At 35.9% G+C, this 10,745-nt stretch overlaps 1 pseudogene; it reads right to left on the reverse strand.

Moving 5' to 3' along the window:
- Nucleotides 1–95: 95 nt before the first annotated feature.
- Nucleotides 96–7,316, reverse strand: LOC141816783 (phosphoserine phosphatase, chloroplastic-like; annotated as a pseudogene).
- Nucleotides 7,317–10,745: the final 3,429 nt, after the last annotated feature.

Below are 10,745 nucleotides of genomic sequence, written 5' to 3' on the forward strand. Positions count from 1 at the left end.
ATTGTTTTGTAATTATGAATCTGCAAAGTTAATACAAAAATGCTTTTCAGATCAAGTAACTTTTTCAGTACTGGTTGCAGTACATAATGCATTACCAATCAACCTTATTATCTGGACAGCAGTCGCTTTTCCACCACTCCTCGAAGTAGGCTCCTTGACATCAACAGCCTTATGAATTCACCAGAACTCCCAAAGAGCAATTGATTTGCAAAAATGTTTTGGAGAGGAATTCCACAGACTTAGATGCTCCAGGCTTCACAAGAATTGTTGGATACAGAAATATCAACAACAAAGGCAAACTGTAGCAGATTTCTTTCAATCATGCTAGATGATCAGGAACCACACACACACACACACACAAAAAAAAAAATACTTTATATGAAACTGAGGAAAACTGAAAAGTAGATCCTGCAATACCTTTTGATCCAATATTCATACACTTTAATGGATTTCCTTTTTCTCAAACCAGTCATTTCGAACCAATGTCACTCCATTTCTATGTCTATCCTATGATGGTAAAATATTGTTCTCTCAATTGTCAAGAAAATGTTTCTCATTTATCCAAATCAAGAGTTTAAAAGAATTATTCCCTGCAATACAATTTATTTCTTTTGGGATATCTTTGAAGCCTCAATTTATGATACGTGCTTTAAATTTATAAACAGCACCTTCAAAACTGCCAAATTCAATAGTTGGTCAGCTTGGTCTATTGAAGATAAAATTAAGATACCAAATTACAGGCTCATTGTACCAATTGGTAGGTGTTATTAATAAAATTTCTTATCTTAGAGCTCCTCATCGTCATCATCAAGATGTGTTGGACTCTATTTTTCAGGCTTATTTTAAGATACAAAAAAATTAATTAGCTGAGAAAAGTTTATTAGATTTCTGGGTTTATCTTAGAGCTCCAGAGGTACAAGGCACAAGTGAGACCTAATTAGTTCAATTCAACCTAAAAATAGTGATTGGCCGAAAGCCAGCATTTCCATTGACATTTGATTGTCTTCCTACCAGATAAGTGTAAAGTAATTGATTAATGAACTCATGACGAACTACAAATGCAGAACCTGCTAAAATCAGGGTTGAAAGATACCAACATCATGTTCTAAAATAGACACTATACACTTTACTTCGCATCTAATACCTAATTGTCACTAAAGACCTTTCAATGCAGAATTGGTTCAGGTGTCACATACATTGATCATCTGACGGAAGCCTCCAGATACAAGGTATACATCTATATTTCTAAGCATCAGTTTCTTTATCAGTTCCACAATCCCAGGAGAAATCCTGCACATTAATTAACATTATCAAGTTCAAAACAAGATTAGAGACTACTTCCTTTGAAAAAGTTTAGTATGATAACAAAAAAGCACCAATATGATGACAATTTTCATGTTATGATCATCATTTTTCTTAATAATATGTTTAAATGTAGTAATTAAAATAACAGATGTAGAACAACTGTACAAGATGAAAAACTTATACGGATGTCAGCATTTTATCTGCGCAACCTCTGCAAAAGCAAGGTCGTTCCTGTGAAGCTATTTAAAAGACCAAAACACTAGTAGTACATGAACATAGTTTAAATAACTTCACAGAAATGGACTACAATTGAAAGTCCCTGTATTGCATACGTGCCTTTTGTTAGTGATCTCACAAATGCATACCTAAGAAATTGTTGGTGCAACAACTAAAGAGGTCCTTAGAACTTTAATTCAAAAGGTAGGTAGCTTTACTTTTTGATGAATGCCAAAGGGGGAGAAGAAGAGTTTAGTTTCAAACTTTCATTCTTTCATTTTGGCACAAGATCCAAGAAGATAAGTTAAGTGATTAGTCTAACTTAAAGATATTTTCAAATATTAAAAAGGGAGAGATGGTTAGTGCAATAGATTTTTATGATTTTAATGTAGTTAGTCAATATATTTAGTGGGGAGATTGTTGATGCAATCGACTCCCAAGGTTTGATGAGGCTGGTAGGTTTGTTGACCAAATAAATTGGTCAAGGTTAACTAAGGGTTGGTCGAAATAGGTCAAGGGTTGGTTAAAGCAGGTTAAGGTTGACTAGATGCTTGAAAATAAATTGGTAAAAGTCCAAGTATATCAAGGATACACACATGCTTGACAGTTGGATAGAAGTCCTGGCAGGTCAAGATTAACCTAACCAGAGTGAAAAGTCTTGACAAGTCAAAATTGACATAGGCAAAGTGAAAAGTCCTGACAAATCAAGGGTGACCTAGGTAAAAATAGGAAGTCCTGACAGGTCAAAGATGACCTAGGTAAGGAAAAGTCCAAGTAGATCAAGGGAGCTAAATGTTTGGCAAAAGGAAACCCTAGAGGAGTGAACTCTTGGTAGTGAGAAGTCTTGGAGGAATGAATTCTAAGAAAGTGAGAAGCCCCGATAAATCAGGTATACTAAGTACCAAGCAAGTCAATAGGTCAGGTAGACCAAATACTAAGTATAACATAACTTATGTGTTTGTGGACTAATCTTGTGTTGCAGGAAGTTAGAGTTGACACATGGAGTATCTAGGTGACCAGTAGTAGCCACCCGAAGGTCTTGGAAAATGGAAATGGCCTGAGCGACTCAAAGACTGGATCAAGCCGATCCGAATGAGATAGTCAAGAGGATCAGAGTTGACCAAGTTCCACGCGATCGAAGATGGTCCAGGCTACTGGAAGTCGCCAAGTCAGCGAAATCTAAGGTTCACGAGGATCGACAGCTGAGTTAGCAAGGGTCCAAGCGCCTGAAAGGCTTCCAAGCTACCAACAAGGTGTTGCATCAGCATTCGATAAAAAGCTATAAAAGAAGGACAAGGGCTCGAGGTTCACAACATCACATTATCTCAAACTCTCATAATCGCATTCAAGGTCTTAAAGTTTTGCTCAAGTGATCCAAGAAGTGTCAAGACGAGTACAATCGTACTCAGGACTTCTAGAGTCTATTCTTCAGTAAAGTTTCTTTGTGTATTATATTATTATTGCTTATTTGATTCATTATTTGTGTGTGCTTGATTAACTTGTAAGAGGTTTCTCCACCATCAAAAGGTGTTCGGAAAGGAGAAAGACATATTGCTCGCATTCGAGACATAGTGGTGGAGTAGGAACCCTGGGGATGGTCGAACCACATTAAATCTGGTGTGTATTTATGTTCTTATACTTAGTTTTTATCTATTATGTTCTATTGTACGATAATCTAGCGTGTTTGATCCTAACAAAAATGACATAATAATGTTGGTGCAATTGTTACTCTAAATAATCAGACTTGATCAATGGGTTTCGATCATGAGTTTCAATGTTTAGGAAAAAAGATTAAAGTTGTGTAAAAGATTTAATAGGACGCACATGAAGCATGCGGGAGGTCGAATGTGGATGATAACTTGACGTCAAAGACAACAAGTTTAATGGCTTGGAAGGTTATGAGACAAAACATTGAGAAAATTGCATAAGGCATTTTGAGAGACCAAAGTGTCAATATATTCATCTTTCCATTTCTAGTTGCATATCCCTTGATTTCCTCCTCAAGATCCCTTGATTTCCTCTTGAAGATATTTATTGCATATCCCTTGATTTCCTCCTCAAGATCCCTTGATTTCCTCTTGAGGATATTTATTATTCTTGCTGCAATTACTGCTGTAAATTTTCCTATAATAGGTCTAAGATTAAGGGATATGATTATGCTTACTATTTCAGACCCTAAAATCAAGGAATGTATTGATGTATATATATTGTAATTCTCTTAATGAAAGATATACAATTTTCTCCAGAATTTCTTCTTTGTTTTGTCACAAAGGACGAGAAACATTGAGGTGGTGTTGGTGTAGCTCATGGAGTTTGACTTAGCACGACCAAGTTGGTTGGATTGGTGGCTCAAGGTTCACTAGAAATTATAGAAGGATGAAATGGGACATCCAAGGAGTCACAAGACGAAGAACATTGAGGTGGCACCGTTGACAATAATTAGAAGAAGGCAAAATACATAGGTAAAGAGTGAAGGATGACATGTGGAGTAAGTTATTGGCTCATTGCATCCAAGGGAGACCTAGTGGAAAACGACTTTAGAGGCAAAATTGAGCTACAAGAGACTTGCAAATTTGGAAGAAGTAGTTCTCGACTTAGGCGAAACTTGATCATTAGAATAATTATAGTCAAGGCTCTAGTCCAACTAAAAGGTCTTCCCAATCAACTGGTGAGCTAAATCAACTAAGGAGCCGACTCAGGGATGGTAACTCACAAACAGAATATTTTTTAGTTCTCAACCTAGGTGAAACTCAATCATTAGAATAATTATAGTCAAGGCTCTAGTGAACTAAAAGGTCTTCCCAATCAATTGGTGAGTTGAATCAATTAAGGAGTCGACTCAGGGATAGTGACTCACAAACAGAATATTTTTGTTTGGAGCTAAATTTACTAGGCAGTCAAATAATGTTGGAATTGAGTCGATTGAGGTAGAGATTGATCTGACACATTGAAGATAAATGACCTACGATCTACAAGACAACAATCAACTAATGGTGGAAGCCAATTGACTGAGGTAACCTTTAGCGAATTAAAGATTGTAGCGATCGAGAAATGAAATAGCTATTGATGGTGGATCCAGTCAACTAATCATTGATAAATTTATAGAACAAAAAGACAAAGTTGTTGATGTTGAAGGTTGTAAAAAGGGATCAAGTGAAGCATTCAAAAGTTGGCAAAAAATACTTAATTGTCTAATCTAATATCTTGAGCTTTCTCTTTTGTATTTATGGTCTACTCACTGATTGCGCTCTTGGACACTATTTTTAAATTTGCCTTCATTTTATCCCATATTGTATTTGAGTCGTCATATATTTCTCCTAATACTTGTACTTCTACCCTCTCTTTAAAAATACTTTGCACCCAATCCTTTAAATTCTACTACTTGATCGTAGGAGTTATGCACATTTTCTTCTACGGATATTATACTTGAGGGGTGTATCTAACACCACTAACCTATGTTGGGTGGTTAAGTTTTCTCCAAGGATAAACTTGCAATCTCTATAAATTTTTCTATCCCTCTTTTTGACTATAAAAATGTCAATTTATGATTTATTATTCTCACTTTTGAAAGTAACTAGGTGTTCTTTTCTCTTTTTGAAAAATGTATCTACTACTTAATCGTAGGAGTTATGTACATCTTCTTCTACTGATATCATACTTGAGTGGTGTATTTAACACCACTAACCTATGTTAGATGGTTAAGTTTTCTCCAGGGATGAACTTGCAATCTCTATAAATTTTTCTATCACTCTTTCTGACTATAAAAATGTCAATTTGCGACTTATTATTCTCACTTTTGAAAGTAACTAGGCGTTTTTTCTCTTTTTGAAAAACGTATCTACTACTTGATCGTAGGAGTTATGCATACTTTCTTATACTAATATTATACTTGAGGGGAGTATCTAACACCACTAACCTATGTTGGATGATTAAGTTTTCTCCAGGGATGAACTTACAATCTCTATAAATTTTTCTATCCCTCTTTTTGACTATAAAAATGTCAATTTACGATTTATTATTCTCACTTTTGAAAGTAACTAGATGTTCTTCTTTCTTTTTGAAAAAACGTATTAGCTATTATAAATTCATATGTTATCACAAAATCCAATATAGTTTTTCTTTCATTTCTTGTTCCAAAATTATAGCCTCCGTGCATCCTATCATATTCATCATTTCTTACTCCTACATGTTCATTTAGATATCCTATTAACATCATCTCATTTGTTAGAATTTTTTATATTACCTTATCTAAGTCTTTCCCAAAACCTATGTTTGATGTCTTCATTTGATCCTATGTAAGGTGCATATATACTAATTACATTAATAATTTTTTATTTTTGTTAATATTATTTTGAGAGTTATAATCCTATCTCTCTTCCCTAACTGCTCCTATTATTTCGTCCTTTAACCAACTATTTACAATAATACTTACTACATTTCTCGTTTTACTATTTTTTTGTGTACCATAACCTAAAAGCTAAGTTCTCTATCATCTTAGTTTTCTCACCTACCTATTTTATCTCTTGTAAACATAAAATATTAATTATTCTCCTAATCATCGTATCTACTATCTTCATTGTTTTGCCAATGAGAGTTCCTATGTTCCATATTAATATAAGATAATCGATATTCGTATGCCAAAAAAGCAAAAGGTGATTGTCTACTACAGCAAAGTATGGTTGCGTGCTCCATTCAAATGTCACTATTTACCCTATGATGGGAAAAGTACAAAAATTATGGGTCTACAAATGGCAGTCTTTGGAAGAGAGCATAGACTTCCTGTCTCTCTGGATCACAATAACAAGTGAGGTTAGTTCACAGATGAACACCTGATATAGTCCACCAGTTAACTTGTATGCATCATCTAAGAAGCAACAAAAGGAACCATGTGAACATTAATTGTTGTCCACCGAACAACAATTGACACAAAATTTAAAGAGCGTGATTTAGTTTCCATGTAAATCAAGAGTATAACTGAACACAATTAATATTTGCCACAGAAACACTGCCTAAAACAATAAAAAAATCATCATTACTTAGGTGGTCTTTTCTCCAGAAAATCTTGGACTTGTGAGAGTGAGGGGTTAAACAGAGAAAGTCTTTCAGCTAGAGCTTCCTCAAATAGTACTGATCCACTCATTGCCCTGAAGTATCAAGAGGAGGGGAAAATACTTTCCCTCTAATTATCTTAAATTCATGTGGATGTCAATGAAAAAAGATTGAAGAAAAAGGGTCAAAGTAATTACCTCGCGGTCCACTCAGCAACAACTTTGCCTGCACCACAAAAATCCGCTAGTTCGTCTATGCCTTCATCCAAACAAACAGTACTATCGACATCAAAGCACACGGCATTTGCGCTACGCCATATCTTGAGCACGTCTGGGAGGTGTTGGATAATATGCTTGTAAGAAGAAAAAAAAAACGCATTTCGATATACAATAAACTGCATAATCCAAAATCTAAAGGTTCAAGCAACAACCTTCAGCAGGCTCAGATTTCCTATACTGGACAGCAGAAATGTTCTTCGAAGGTTGTTGCAGCGATGCGGCCACAACAAGATGCGTTTTTGAAGGTATCATAGCACTCGGAGGATTCCAGAACAAGGTTTCAGTCCTAATCGAAGCATTGGATCGAAGACAAGATGCACGCAGGAGATTGTACGACGAGCAAACTGAGTTGATATGGGCACCAATAAGCCCAGCCATCTAAAAGATTCTTTAGAATATCAAATCTGCGAAAATTGAGAATACATGGGAATCAAGTGAGGCGGTAAGATCTTTCGGGCAAAACAAGGATCTTGAGAAACCAACGCAAAAGAGAAGGGAATTGAGAATGTCACATCACCGCCTAGAACTCACCTACTGGTTGGGCGACCGTCGAAATGCGCGATTTTTGCCGAGCCGTTGCGTCCCCACCAACCGTAAGAGTGGGGATTGGATGGGAATTGGTATGGTACATGTAGATCCTACGATCTTGGTTACATTATAGGGCAGATGTCAAACATACTATTTTAAAAGTAAATTGGACTAAAATCCCTTTTGTAAGTTTTTATTTGAATTCTATCTCTATTTATTTTATTTTTTTAAGATTTGGTACCTGACAACCATCTAAATCATAATTTTAATTTTCTATTAAATTGAATTTCCATTTTTACCCTTCTTTTACTCGTATTCTCCCACAGAAGTAATTTCTTTCCTAATCCATCTTCTCCTGTGACCCACCGTCAGATAATTTCAAGGTATTTTAAATATTATATGTAATTTATCCTAACAAGAGCAGAGGTATTTTAAATATTATATGTAATTTATCCTAACAAGGTCGCCGCTGCCGCCGGCCTTGCCGCACCGTCTGGCTACCGCCGGCAGCCGGCTCGAGCGCGATCGATGCACTGCTAGTCGGAGATTCATCCGGCGTCGGATTCCGATTGGATAGTGGTCGGAATTCGACATAATTTGGTCAGAAACAGCCAAATCACGCGGCCGGCGGTGGCGCGACCACTGTCGACCGCGATCAGGCAGGATTTTGGCCGAATCACGATCGAAATTCGATAGAGGACGGGCCGGCGTCGCACGCCAATCTTTCCTCGGCCAGTCTCCAGTCGTGATTTGGTCGGAGACCGACCGGCTGAGTAACATAATCGGTGCCAGCGGCGCGTGGCCGATTCCGGCCAAAATTCGATCGGAGTCCGGGTCCTGATCGGTCGGAAGGCGACACCTGCCCGTTGGCTGGAGATTCTGATCGGACCAGGGTCGACGGAGTGGCTGCCGACAGCGTGCCGAGTAGAAACGGGACGATGGGTCGGGGCAGAATATTGTGTATTCCCACATTTGGACGGTCCAGATCTGGCGCGCGATCCCGTGATGGACGGTGGATCGCGTGAAGCGCACGGGCACGCATACACTCGGCGCTCAGGATAGCAAAATCGAACAATAGAATACCTAAAGTAATACAACAAATACCTAATGTTTATCAAGTGATACTTGTTATGACCCTTTAACTACTCGAATTCGGTTAAAAACTACACTTGGAATTTAATCTTGAATGAATTATTTGACATTCATCAAATAAAACCATAGGATATCTAAAGTGATACAACGAGTATCTAATTTTTATCAAATGCTACTTGATGTGACCCTTACATACTTAAATAACAATAGAATACCTAAAGTGATACAACAAATACCTAATTTTTATCAAGTGATACTTGTTATGGACCCTTTAACTACTCGAATTCGGTTAAAAACTACATTTGAAATTTAATCTTGAATGACTTATTTGACATTCATCAAATAAAATCATAAGATATCTAAAGTGATACAACGAGTATCTAATTTTTATCAAATGCTACTTGATGTGACCCCTTAAATACTTAAATAATAATAGAATACCTAAAGTGATACAACAAATACCTAATTTTTATCAAGTGATACTTGTTATGACCCTTTAACTACTCGAATTCGATTAAAAACTACACTTGAAATTTAATCTTGAATGACTTATTTGACATTCATCAAATAAAATCATAGGATTGTTAGCACCGATGGAATCAAAATATCTCCACAATAGTATGATATTGTCCAATTTGGGCCTAAGCCCTCATGGTTTTGTTTTTGCGCTCAATCCAAAAGGCCTCCCAATGGAGATATCTTCCATCATTTTAAACTCATGATCTTTTCCATGTGTTTTAGATGTAGGACTATGTTTGCACCATTGCAACCCAACAATCCCCCCTCAAACAAAGGACCACAGGCCCCCCTTAAACGGAGAGCCTCCGTTTGACGTCCGAATCCTCGACCCACCAGGACTTTCTGCCCCTCGGTCCACCCGACCTACTAGGACTTCTTGTCTAGCCACAACTAGGACTTTCTGCCTGGTGTCTGGTCCTCTTGATTCAGACACGCAAACACCCACTTTCTTTGTTTAAGGTTCAACCCACATGGTTATATCTGGATCATGGCTCTTCCAGCGGTTAGTCGGTGAAGAGTGATCTCGCTCTGATACCACTTGTTAGTACCGATGGAATCAAAATATCTCCACAATAGTATGATATTGTCCACTTTGGGCCTAAGCCCTCATGATTTTATTTTTGGACTCAATCCAAAAGGTCTCATACCAATGGTGATATCTTCCATCCTTTTAAATCCATGATCTTTTCCATGTGTTTTAGATGTGGGACTATGTTTGCACTCTTGCAACCCAACAAGGATATCTAAAGTGATACAACGACTATCTAATTTTTATCAAATGCTATTTGACGTAACCCCTTAAACACTTAAATAATAATAGAATACCTAAAGTGATACAATAAATATCTAATTTTTATCAAGTGATACTTATTATGACCCTTTAACTACTCGAATTCGGTTAAAAACTACATTTGAAATTTAATCTTGAATGAATTATTTGACATTCATCAAATAAAATTATAGGATATCTAAAGTGATACAACGAGTATCTAATTTTTATCAAATGCTACTTGACGTGACCCCTTAAACACTTAAATAATAATAGAATACCTAAAGTGATACAACAAATACCTAGTTTTTATCAAGTGATATTTGTTATGGCCTTTTAACTACTCGAATTCGGTTAAAAACTACACTCAAAATTTAATCTTGAATGACTTATTTGGCATTCATTAAATAAAACTCATAGGATATCTAAAGTGATACAACGAGTATCTAATTTTTATCAAATGCTACTTGACGTGACCCCTTAAATACTTAAATAACAATAGAATACCTAAAGTGATACAATAAATACCTAATTTTTATCAAGTGATACTTGTTATGACCCTTTAACTACTTGAATTCGATTAAAAATTATACTTAAAATTTAATCTTGAATGACTTATTTGACATTCATCAAATAAAATCATAGGATATCTAAAGTGATACAATGAGTATCTAATTTTTATCAAATGCTACTTGACGTGGCCCCTTAAACACTTAAATAACAATAGAATACCTAAAGTGATATAATAAATACCTAATTTTTATCAAGTGATACTTGTTATGACCCTTTAACTACTTGAATTCGGTTAAAAATTATACTTGAAATTTAATCTTGAATGACTTATTTGACATTCATCAAATAAAATCATAGGATATCTAAAGTGATACAACGAGTATCTAATTTTTATCAAATGCTATTTGACTTGACCTCTTAAATACTTAAATAACAATAGAATACCTAAAGTGATACAATAAATACTTAATCTTTAT

Source organism: Curcuma longa, unplaced genomic scaffold (genome assembly GCF_044706935.1).
Source record: "Curcuma longa cultivar G26 ecotype Majalengka, Jawa Barat unplaced genomic scaffold, ITB_CL_G26_1.1 contig_18151, whole genome shotgun sequence".
Classification (NCBI taxonomy): domain Eukaryota; kingdom Viridiplantae; phylum Streptophyta; class Magnoliopsida; order Zingiberales; family Zingiberaceae; genus Curcuma; species Curcuma longa.